This window comes from Canis lupus, chromosome 1, assembly GCF_011100685.1.
Source record: "Canis lupus familiaris isolate Mischka breed German Shepherd chromosome 1, alternate assembly UU_Cfam_GSD_1.0, whole genome shotgun sequence".
Lineage (NCBI taxonomy): Eukaryota > Metazoa > Chordata > Mammalia > Carnivora > Canidae > Canis > Canis lupus.
The window spans coordinates 30,501,994-30,513,711 of NC_049222.1; positions in this window are offsets into that span (position 1 = coordinate 30,501,994).

An 11,718-nucleotide genomic window follows, 5' to 3' on the forward strand; every position below is an offset into this window, starting at 1 on the left:
CTCGTCACCTATGCTTCTAAACCAGAGACCTGATAAGGCTTCTCCTCTAATTAAAACTCTGTGATGGCTTTCTACTGCTCCCAAAGCTGGGTGCATGCAGCAGGAAATGCAGGAAGAAAATAAGAAAACTCTGAGTTCATTCTGCAAATATTTGATACATGAATTACTACTGGTGATCTCCTTTTCTCAATATTAGAGGCCCTGTCACCTGCGAGTTGTCCAGCTAAGAGAGGGTAGTAGTGGCACCTCCATTCATTTGCTTCTTGCATGTTGAGACAAATTACATTTGAATTATCCCATGTTACATGATTTTTTGGTTAAAACTGATGGAGCTGTGCCACCTATAAACTTTTCTATCTGCAACCTAAACTTAGAAACCACAATTTTTAGTCTGCTTAAAAATTATCCAAATGAAGAGCTTTAGGGAATTTTGAACCCATTTATTAGAAATACCAACGTAGGGACGCCTGGGTGGCTCAGCAGTCGAGCATCTGCCTTAGGCTCAGGGTATAATCCTGGGGTCCTAGGATCAAGTCCCCCCATCGGGCTCCCTGCAGGGAGCCTGCCTCTCCCTCTGCCTGTGTCTGTGCCTTTCTCTCTGCCTATCCTCTCATGAATAAATAAATAAAATCCTTTTTAAAAAAAATAAAGAGCATGTGCTGAAAAAAATACCAACATAGTTTTACATCTTTTCAACTAATTGGCATAAAAAATTAGAATTACTGGCATAAAAATTAGAATTTCAACAAAGAACATTGCATAGTTGATAGCTAGAATGAAACAGTTAATATGAATAAGGAGGCACAGTAATTTTTTTTCTTTCCATTCTGTTTTCTATTACTCTTCTTTGTAGAAGAAGAGCTTTCCAGCTCTGAAGGTCATTAACATCAAAGATCACAACAAAGAGAACTTAGACTTTGGAATGGCTTTATCCAAAAGTGATAGATAATGATTTTTTTTTAAATAAGGAAGTGTATTTACTGATTTCATTATTTCTTATTGAGAACAAAAGGTGTTTTTACCATTAATAAAAAATAATTGTTTTTAGAATATTACTTCATATTTATCTCAGTGTTTTGAAATCCTTACATTCTGTGATTTTTAATGTTTTATATAAAATAGTAACACATTTTCATTGATTTAAAATAACACATACGGGGGTAGCCCCGGTGGCTTAGCAGTTTAGTGCCGCCTTTAGCCCAGGGCTTGATCCTGGAGATCCCAGATCGAGTCCCACGTCGGGCTCCCTGCATGGAGCCTGCTTCTCTCTGTGCCTGTGTCTCTGCCTCTCTCTCTCTCTCTTTCTCAATCTCAATCTCTCTCTCTCTCTCTGTCATGAATAAATAAATAAAATCTTAAAAAGATAAATAAATAAAATAATACATACGGAACACCTGGGTGGCTCAGCGGTTGGGTGCCTGCCTTCAGCTGAGGTCATGATCCTGGAAGTCGGGATCAAGTCCCACATTGGGCTCCCTGCAGGGAGCCTGCTTCTCCCTCTCCCTGTGTCTCTGCCTCTCTCCCTCATGAATAAATAGATAGATTTAAAAAAAAATAAAGAAAAAGAAAATATATAATACATATATTGTGAATGTACTCTCAAAAATATTTTTTAAAGATTTAAATCATTATATGAGATGAGATCAAAAGCCTTTGGAATTGAATTTCCAACATGTTATACAGTGCTGTTGACAATTTGAAAAAATTTAAGTATTTATTTTTGCCTTCTGCCACTATTATAGCTATCTCATGACCTTCTATACTCTCTTCTGTACTCTCTAGAAAAGAAAACCTTTTGGTCTCAGGACCCCTTTATTTTCTTAAAAATTATTAAAGACTCCAGAGAGCTTGTGTTTATGTGTGTTATATCTATTTATATTTAGCCCTTAGAAATTAAAACTAAAAAATGCCAAACCGCAGAATATCCAAGCAAACATTCCATTAGCTTCCAAAATGATGATATTGTTACATGTCACAGAGCAGTAAGGAGTCATAAGGATCCCTAGAGGTCTCCAGACATGACTTTAAGAACCTCTGCTCTAGAATGATGATTCTTAACCCATGCTTGCCATCGCCATACCAGGAACACTGCAGAATGTTTTGATAATGCCTTGTGTCTATGGCCTGCCTGCGGCCAGGGATTCAGTGCCTATTGCAGGACAGAGGCGCGGATGCAGCCCTCATGGCGAAGATTGTCTCTAAGCAATGGACCCTAGGCTTTTTGGACTGTGTGTCCCTACCAGTAAACATGTACTGAGCATGTACTCCCACTATGTGTGTATTTATTTCTTTATAAATTATATACATATGTTACCTTATCAGCGGATCCCACACCTTGTAAAACATGCAAAAAAAATAGGAGATAAAAACCAAATCAAAAATAATTCTACCACCTTCCTCCCATGCCCCAGTGAGTCTTGTGCACACACTTTGAAGGCAGCTGTAGACATAATTTTGCAGATTTCTCTACCTCTTTGCCTTTCCTGGGTTGTCTTCCTGGATGCTCTCGCTGCCTTCCTCCCGCATCTCCCTGCTCCCTTCACCGGAACCTGGCCCAGCTCCTTCCTTATGCTCTGCATTCTCCCAGCTATCATCGGAAGAACTTGAAATTTTGTAAAAGGAATTTTAGGCTCAAACCCTGGTTCTGTTTCCTGTTAGTTATTCAGATTTGAGCAAGTTGTCTCCTGTCTCTGAGTCTCAGCTTCCTCAACTATAAAATGCTCCCGAAATGTTTTATAAGATACGTTAAGGAACTTTTCCTCACTCATCCCACTGGAAACATCCTTCTCTATCAGTAACTGAGCGATAGGTCCTTATCCTGAGGACATATTAGAATCACCCAGAGGGCTTTTAAACCAGCCAACGTCCAGAGATTTCCACCTTTAATTGGCCTGAGATGACACTCTTGGGTATTGGATTTTTTTTTTTTTTTTAAAGTTTGGCTGAATCTACAATGTAGCCAGGATTTGGAATCAGTGGTAGCCAAAAGAGCACTATTTTCACAGAGGCAATGAAGGGGGAAAAAACCACAATTACATCATGTACCAGGGGCATTTGAAGAAGGCAAGTGTCTTCTTTCAGATGATGCCTTCTGCAAGTGACCAGCCTGTCATCTGCAACCCTACTAGGGGGAATTGATTCTCACCATGTGCCTTTTGTGCATAAAAGCTCCATCTTCCAGAAGCAATATTACATTAACCAAGATCAGAGATATACTCATGTATTGGTAATTTACATAAGAATAATTTACTACCAAAGAGGGACAAACACTTGCACCTTCTGATCAGTGCACCCCCTCCTCAGAGGCCCACACCATGAAAATCCTTATTATCAGGACACCTGCTGAGCCTGGAATCAGATCAGGGAAAGCTGGGTTCATGGGACAGATGTCCCTTCCATACACTGGAATATGCCATCTCTAGTCCCATTGGTCAAGTCTCCTTTCCTTACACTGCAGGAGTCCAGGATGCTGTCTCCTGCACATGGTCCTTAGATGGACCATGTCTGCCTTCAAGACCCTTTCTGTTCTTTGTGTCACTCCCCCACCTTCTGATTAGCCCACTTTCCTCTAATCATGTCAACACCTTCAGTGAAGCCACAGTCCATCTGTTCCGCTGACTTTGCACACTTTTGAACTGGTTTGTTATATATTTTTAAAGATTTTATATATTCATAAAAGACACAGAGAGAGAGGCAGAGACACAGAGGGAGAAGCAGGCTCCCTGTGGGGAGTCCGATGTAGGACTCGATCCTAGGATCCCGGGATCATGCTTTGAGCCGAAGGCAGATGCTCAACCGCTGAGCCACCCAGGCATCCCTGAACTGGTTTGTTGTTTAACTTGTAGAGGAAAATCCAATTTCCAAACCGCACCCCTATCCAGTTATTACCTAAGAATCTTGAGTTACAGGTAGTAACTTGGGAAACCCTTAGAGTTCGTTAGAGTAAGATTCAACATGATATTTTCAAATATTACTATAATAATACCTTATATTTAAAATGGCATCTAGCTGTCAGTCTTATGGGAATCAAAGTAAGAGAAGCCATTATTTACAGCATGAGGAATGATAGCAAACACAGCCATGAATTAGCTACTATTAAGAAAGTGAGGGGATACCTGGTGGCTAAGCGGTTGAGGTTGAGTGTCTGCCTTTAGCTCAGGTGGTGATCCCAGGATCCGGGGAACAAGTCCTGCATCGGGCTCCCTACAGGGAGCCTGCTTCTCCTGCTGCCTGTGTCTCTGCCTCTCTATCTGTGTCTCTCATGAATAAATAAATAAAATATTTAGAAAAAGAAACGTGGAGTCCTGAAATAATTAAGAGAGAAGTGGAATAAATCCTTCTCTTGCTGTCCTCACCCACTCCTGCCCCTCACCTACCTACCCCCTGCCTTTAAAACAATACCAATCTATTTATCTTCCAGTCCTATCACTCAGTGCAATTCTACTAAGGGCTTCGGGACCCAGACTTCATTCTAGTCCTTGCTTCCCAGGACCTCCAGGCTCAGGGTGTGCTGTGTCCTCTCTGGGCAGGCTTTGTGAAGGTAAAATCAACTAACATGTTGGTTGACCATTGAACATGTTTCACAAGCATATAATGCTTCTCTGTGAATTCCAGTTTTACAGTTAGATTTTCCAGTAGAAGAATGAGTCAGAAAATAGGAAGTAGCTAGCCAGCACTTCACACTTTTCGTGCTCATCTTCAGAAAATCTTAAACAGAAAATGACTTAAACTCAAGTTTTAGAAAATTTAAAATGACTAGATAGAAGCCTGGTTTTTGTTTTATATTTTCCTCAGGATTTAAACACATGGGGTTTGTAGGTTTGAAAGCGGGCACATGAAAGTAAAAGTAATTGTCATGTTACTAGCTGTTTCTCACTTTTCAAAGTATTATGTTTTCTAACTCATGTCTGAAATTATACTATGTTTCAGACACCATACTCAAAGTGGAGAATATTTCAAATATTCAACATTTAAATATTGAAAATGGCAACTGACCTTGTCTTATTTGAAGCTGAGACCTCCAGCTTTACAATAGCCAAAACAGGCTAGAAGGAAAGTGTGCTAAAATTACTGCTGGAAAAAAAGAAAAAAAAAAAAAAAGGATTTAATAAGTGGATTTTTTTTTTTTTTACAGGGAAAAAAAGTCCAGGAGTGGTTTCACAGAATGGAAAGGAAATTATTTCCACAGAAGCTTCTAGATCCACAAAAGAAACAGCCCTGTTGGCCTAGCACAAGCTACACAGGAACCTGAGGGGCAGCAGAAAAGTTTTTGGCCTGTGGAAAATGTACCACAATTATTTTTAACCACAGACTTTAAAAACATATTGCTTAAACTGACTTTATGCTTCTTTTGTTGTCCATATAGGATTTTGGATTTTTGAGAAAGAACAACCTGGTATTTTAGGTCAAAGTAAATCCATTAATGTCTCTTCTATCCCCAGCACACATTCCAGATCATACTTGATTATCAGAAAATTTGCAGGCAGATGTCATCATAATATAGTAGGCATATGTTCCAAACCATCAGGTAATTCAAGAATTAAACTATAAAATATTACTTAATACAAATGGAAATGAAATAAAAGGAGCCAGAAAATTTTTAAATGAAAAATAATTTTTTTTTTTAAAGAAGAGAGAAGAAGGGTCAAAATCTATTCATTTGGAATCCACTGATTATCTCTTTCAGGCTTCCATATCATCAACCAGATTCCATATCATCAACTATCCTCTACAGGGCAGCCCTAGCACTGGAGGATTTCAGGGGCAAGGATTTGAATGAAGCTGGAGGTCCTTGAATGCAGCAGAATTTCACTGAAACACAGGATCTATTTTTAATGGCCCTCCACGGACTTTCAGCTAAATCCACGCCCCTAAGCATGGCCCACAAGGCTCTTCTGTGATGTCGGCCTGTGTCTCCCTGCATACATGCACATCCACACAGAATCCAGGCATGCCGTGAACCCACAGCACAAAGCCTGCCTCTGCCATTCCCATTTTTACTTTGCACCACCTTTGTTCATTAGCCGACTCCTACATAGCCCTCAGGATTCAAGTGCAGAGTCCCCTAATCTAAGAAATGCCTCCTGTCTCACTCTTCAGTCTGAGTTAGCTGCTTTTCCTACATGCTCCCATTAAATTGTACAGTATCTGTTACTATTTTATAATTATTGGTTAACCTGTTTATCATTGATGTTAATTTCTTAAAATAGAAAAACTTACTTGTTCTGTGTCCCAAATGCTTAACCCAATGTCTGACACAGTTTAGACTTTGTCTGGAAGCAAATGTTGAGGCAGTATTTGAGGTATAATATGTTTATTAAGGATCAGAATTTCATGTTTTGCTCAAGGGCAACCCTCTTTACTTCCAACCATGGGCCAAAACTGGACAATAAATATGCAGTTTCTCTTATAGTGATCACCACTAATGAAATTCAGTGAGAAGGCATGTCACCACTGAATTTAACTCTAATAAGAATATCAATGCTAATTTGCACAATGTACAAATACATTATTTTTGTGATTTCTTAACAGACCCAACTTGGCTATAAAGAGACTTTATTTGCATAGAATTTCTTAATCAAGATTAGTGCTGATTGAATCAACAAGTTGACCAACTAAAACAAGTCTGGATTTAAAGATGAACACTGAAGATTTTGTTTTCCCTACTGAGGATATACATTTCTTGGCTTGCTCCAATACACCTCACTCTGTCCTTACTCAAATTTATTTGTTGTGTACTCTTTCAACAACTATTGAGTACCTTTTATTTGCAAGCACTGGAATACAAAGATGGGTAAGACACATCCATGTCTTTGAGAGACCAGAGAACAAAATATCCAGAGAAAGAAACAAATATGAATACCCAAATCACGATACCAAGGGTAAAGTGCTATAACTGGTCAAAATTAGGTCAAGAAATAAAAGACACCACTCTGGATATTCTAAGCAGGAAGGGATTTAATATAAGAAATGCAATGTGAGGGAAATCCCTGGGTGGCTCAGCGGTTCAGCGCCTGCCTTCCGCCCAGGGTGTAATCCTGGAGTCCAGAGATCGAGTCCCATATCAGGCTCCCTTCATGGAGCCTGCTTCTGCCTGTGTCTCTGCCTCTCTCTCTGTGTGTCTTTCATGAATAAATAAATAAAATCTAAAAAAAAAAAGAAAGAAAGAAAGAAAGAAATGCAATGCTAATAAAACAGAATTGTTGGTGTAGAGAAGCTCAGAAAAAAATGCTGTAGATTTTCAAAAAGTAGGGAATGGAGGAACTGTATTTCCATTCTGCCTATATCTGCTACCTATCGTGGTCACCACAGCAATGGTTTCTTTTTCTTTTCAAACTCTAGTGAGTTCCTCTCAGAGGGCCACTATAAACAAGAAACTTGCTAACAAGATAGCCTGGGAAATTCATCTCCAGCCCTTCAGCCCCAACATATAAAGGGGAGTCTGGAAGGTCTGGCAAAGAAGGTAACAACTCACATTGCCTATACACTAAATATAATAGGATAACTCCTCTATTCTGGAGATAACCAAGTCAGCTTGGATCTGTAGAAATCCTGTACAGAGCTTTCACTCTGATAGGTCTATGCCAATAAAAGCCATATTCTCACATAGGAGCTAGCCCTATATTCAAAAGACCAGGAGAAGTTTAAGGGATATTTTTCTTTCTTTCTTTCTTTTTTTTTTAAGGGATGTTTTTCAAGGGTCCTTAACATCGACTGGTTTTTATCCTACTAACTATACAGTATCTGAAATTGATACCTCTGGAGTAACTATTTGGGGATTAAAGCATCCTGGGAGGTCTGATACATTAATCTTTCATGCTGGAAAGTTGGCTGCCTTCTGAAATGAACTGTAAGGTCAATTGAAAGTGGACGTTAGTCATCTCTGGCCCCCATCAGATGGAAAAACCACTGAAATAAGAGACAAAAGGTCTGTGTTCAAGACCAACAGAGGCCAATTATTAACTATGTAAATATCAATAAGTCATTTGACTTCTTAAAGTTAATTTCCTCTTCAGTGAAACAGATATGTAGCAAGCCTTCCCTCCTACCTCTATAGTTACTTTAAGATTTAAAAGTAGGATGAGGGATCCCTGGGTGACGCAGCGGTTTAGCGCCTGCCTTTGGCCAAGGGCGCGATCCTGGACTCCCGGGATCGAGTCCCACGTCGGGTTCCTGGTGCATGGAGCCTGCTTCTCCCTCTGCCTATGTCTCTGCCTCTCTCTCTCTCTCTCTCTCTCTCTGTGTGACTATCATAAATAAATAAATAAATAAATAAATAAATAAATAAATAGTAGGATGAGAAAATGCATGTGAAAATATTTTTGTAAACTGTAAATGTTGTGAAGATCAAAATCCAGAAAGCTTACATGAAATGCCTGCCAGAACCTTGGCAAAGGGGACATGAAGATTGAAGGGGAAGCCAGAATCGATGGGAGACTAGCCTCGCTACACAACAGGATCCAAAAATGGGCAGCTAGATTTTCAAGTTATAGTGTCCAAAGGGTATAGTAAACTCCATATGGTATCAATATTTAAGAGATCCAATCTGGAGCAAAACAGGACTATCCAGTCAGCAGTGATTTTCAGAATCAGGCACTTAGCAGGTTGACTGAGGATATTAAATATAAAATATAAAATGATATTTTATCATTCATTTAGCAGCAGATTAAAGCCCAGGCAGGAGTATCTCCCACCTATTACCTTGGCATGGAGAAAGCAATCAATATATTTTTCTTGACTTGACTAACCGACTAACAAAATAAATTAATAAACATCTGGTGATAAGAAAGTACGCTATCAAGGCTCCAGAAAAGCTGAGTACGGTTTTATAATCTGGCTCCAGGCACATATGGGGAATTTTAGTGTTAATCAGGATTAGCTGCCCAGTGACATGGGCTGAGCAAGCTCAATGCAGATCAGAAAGAAGAGAAAGGATGCAGCTCAGTGGGCTAAAGATGTAAGAGACTACCCTATGCCCAGTGGCAGGGCTCCAACACAAATTAAGGATTGCATCTATAGTGAGGGTTGGGGCACTTGGTATACTTCCAGGCTTGATAAGGCCAACTAAGTCAAGACTAGATGAGAGATAAGAATGAACATAGCAGGTGCTGAAAACTTAAGAAGTGAAAATATAATTAATGAATTATTGTAATGAGTTTTTAAACAATTATTCACCAAAAAAAAATGAAAATTTTGCTTTAGGATCCAGAGAGAGTATAATTTGGATTCACTTTAATAATTAGCTTAATATGAGCAACTAAAATTCCTGTTTTTGAAGGAAAATATGAGGAAATGCTAATGAAGTAGAAAAAGAGATAGGTAAAATACTATATACTGCTATAATCATAATTCTGTGTATATGCATATGTGTGTATCTAAGAATATGCAAAAATATATGAAGAATAAATTGGACATATTCTGCACAAATTGACAAAAAGTTCCAGAAGACTATATACCAAAATATATTTAGTTGTAAATTAGCAGTACTTCCTAAATACTAACAGTATTTACTAAACTAACATACTAAATACTAATATTAAAAATTATTTTTATTTCTAATTTATAATTTTGGGTATTTTAACAATTTCTGAAAATGCACATGTATTCCTTTTATAACCATTTTTTAAAAAGTGTTCTTGGGAGCAGTTCAAGATGATAGTTCAGGAAGACTCTGAATTCACCTCCTGCCATGGACACAGAAGAATTCACTATGAAAAAGACCTGAAAACTAGCTGAATACCTCATCCACAACAAAGGATTAACAGTCTACAATAAGACACAGTCTCACCAAAAACTTCCTTCCTCATCCCCTACACAAGTAGGAGGAATCTCAAAAATATGGAGTGTAACCCTGAAGAGTAAGAGACTTGAGCCCCATGTCAAATACATCTGCACTGGAGAAAGGGCATTAATTAGTAGTAAGAAAACATATGAAAGCAAAAATCTTGCTGACAAAGGTAAATATATAGTAAAGCTAGTGGACTAATCACTTATATTGCTAGTATGAAAGTTTAATACAAAAGTAGTAAAAATAACTGTAATTACAACAATTAAGTGATACACAAAATTTAAAAATGTAAAATGTGATCTCAAAACATAAAATGTAGAGGAGGGGGAGTAAAAATGGAGTTTTAGAATGCATTCAGACTTAACTTGCTAACAATTTAGAATATACTGGTATATTCTGGTATAGAATGGTATATCTGGTATAGATACAGGCTGCTATATGTAAGTCTCATGGGAATCACAGAGCAAAAACCTATAGTAGATATACAAAAGATAATGAGAATGGAAGCTAAACATAACAGTAAAGAAAGATATCAAACTGCAAAGGAAGAGAGCAAGAAAAGAAGAAACAAAGAGAAGCTAGAAAACAATTAACAATGTGCCGATAAATGTATACTTATCTATAATTACTTTAAATGTAAATTGACTTAACTTTCCAATCAAAAGACAGATGGCTGAATGGATAAATGAACAAACAAACAAAAACAATCATCTACATGCTTTTAAAAAGACTCATCTCAGATGTAAGGACACACTAAAAGTGAAGGGACGGAAAAAGATATTTCACACAAATGGAAATCAAAAGAAAGCTGGAGTAATGACACTTGTAACAGAATAAAATAGACTTTAAAATGAATACTGTAATAAGAGACAAAGATTACAATATGTAATGATAAAGAGACCTATCCAACAAGAACATATAACATTTATAAATATTTATATACCCAAAATAGAAGTAGCTAAATATTTAGAGGAAATATTAATAGACCTAAAGAAAGAAATTGACAGCAATATAATAAATAATAGAGGATTTTAATATACCACTTACATCAATGGGTGGATCATCCAGACAGAAAATCAGTAAGAAAAGATAGGCTTTAAACAATATGTTAGACCAGATGGACTTAATAGATATATACAAAACAATCTATTCAAAAGCATTGGAATACATATTCTTCTCAAGCACACATGGAACATTCTGCAGGAACAGTCATATTTTCAGCCACAAAACAAGTCTCAATAAATTTAAGAAGACTGAAATCATATCAAGCATCTTTTCAGATCACATTGTCATAAAACTAAAAATCAATCACAAAAATAAAACTAGAAAATCACAAATGTGTGGAGATTTAAAAACATGCTGCTGAAAAACCAAAGGGTCTATGAAGAAATCAGAGCAGAAATTTTAAAAAATACCCTGAGAAAAATGGAAATGAAAATACAATATACCAAAATCTGTGGGATGCAGCAAAAGCAGTACTACAGTTCACAGCAGAAAAGGCTTACCTCACAAACAAGAAAAATCTCAAGTATATCACACTTTACACTTAGACTAGAAAAAGAGGGACAAATGAAGCCCAAAGTCAGTAGAAGGAGGGAAATAATAAAAATAAGGGTAGAAATAAATAAGAGACTAAAAAGACAATAGAAAAGATAACTGAAACTAAGAACTAACTCTTTCAAAAGATAAAGTTGATAAGCCTTTAGCTAGACTCACTAAGAGGAAGAGAGAGCCCAAACAAATAAAATCAAAAATGAAAGAGGGAAAGGTACAATTGATAACTAAGAAACACAAAGTTTCATAAGAGACTACTATGGACAATTATATGCCATCAAATTGGACAACCTAGAAAAAAATAGATAAATTCCTAGAAATACACAATCTTCCAAGACTGAATCATGAAGAAATAGAAAATCAGACTAGACCAATTA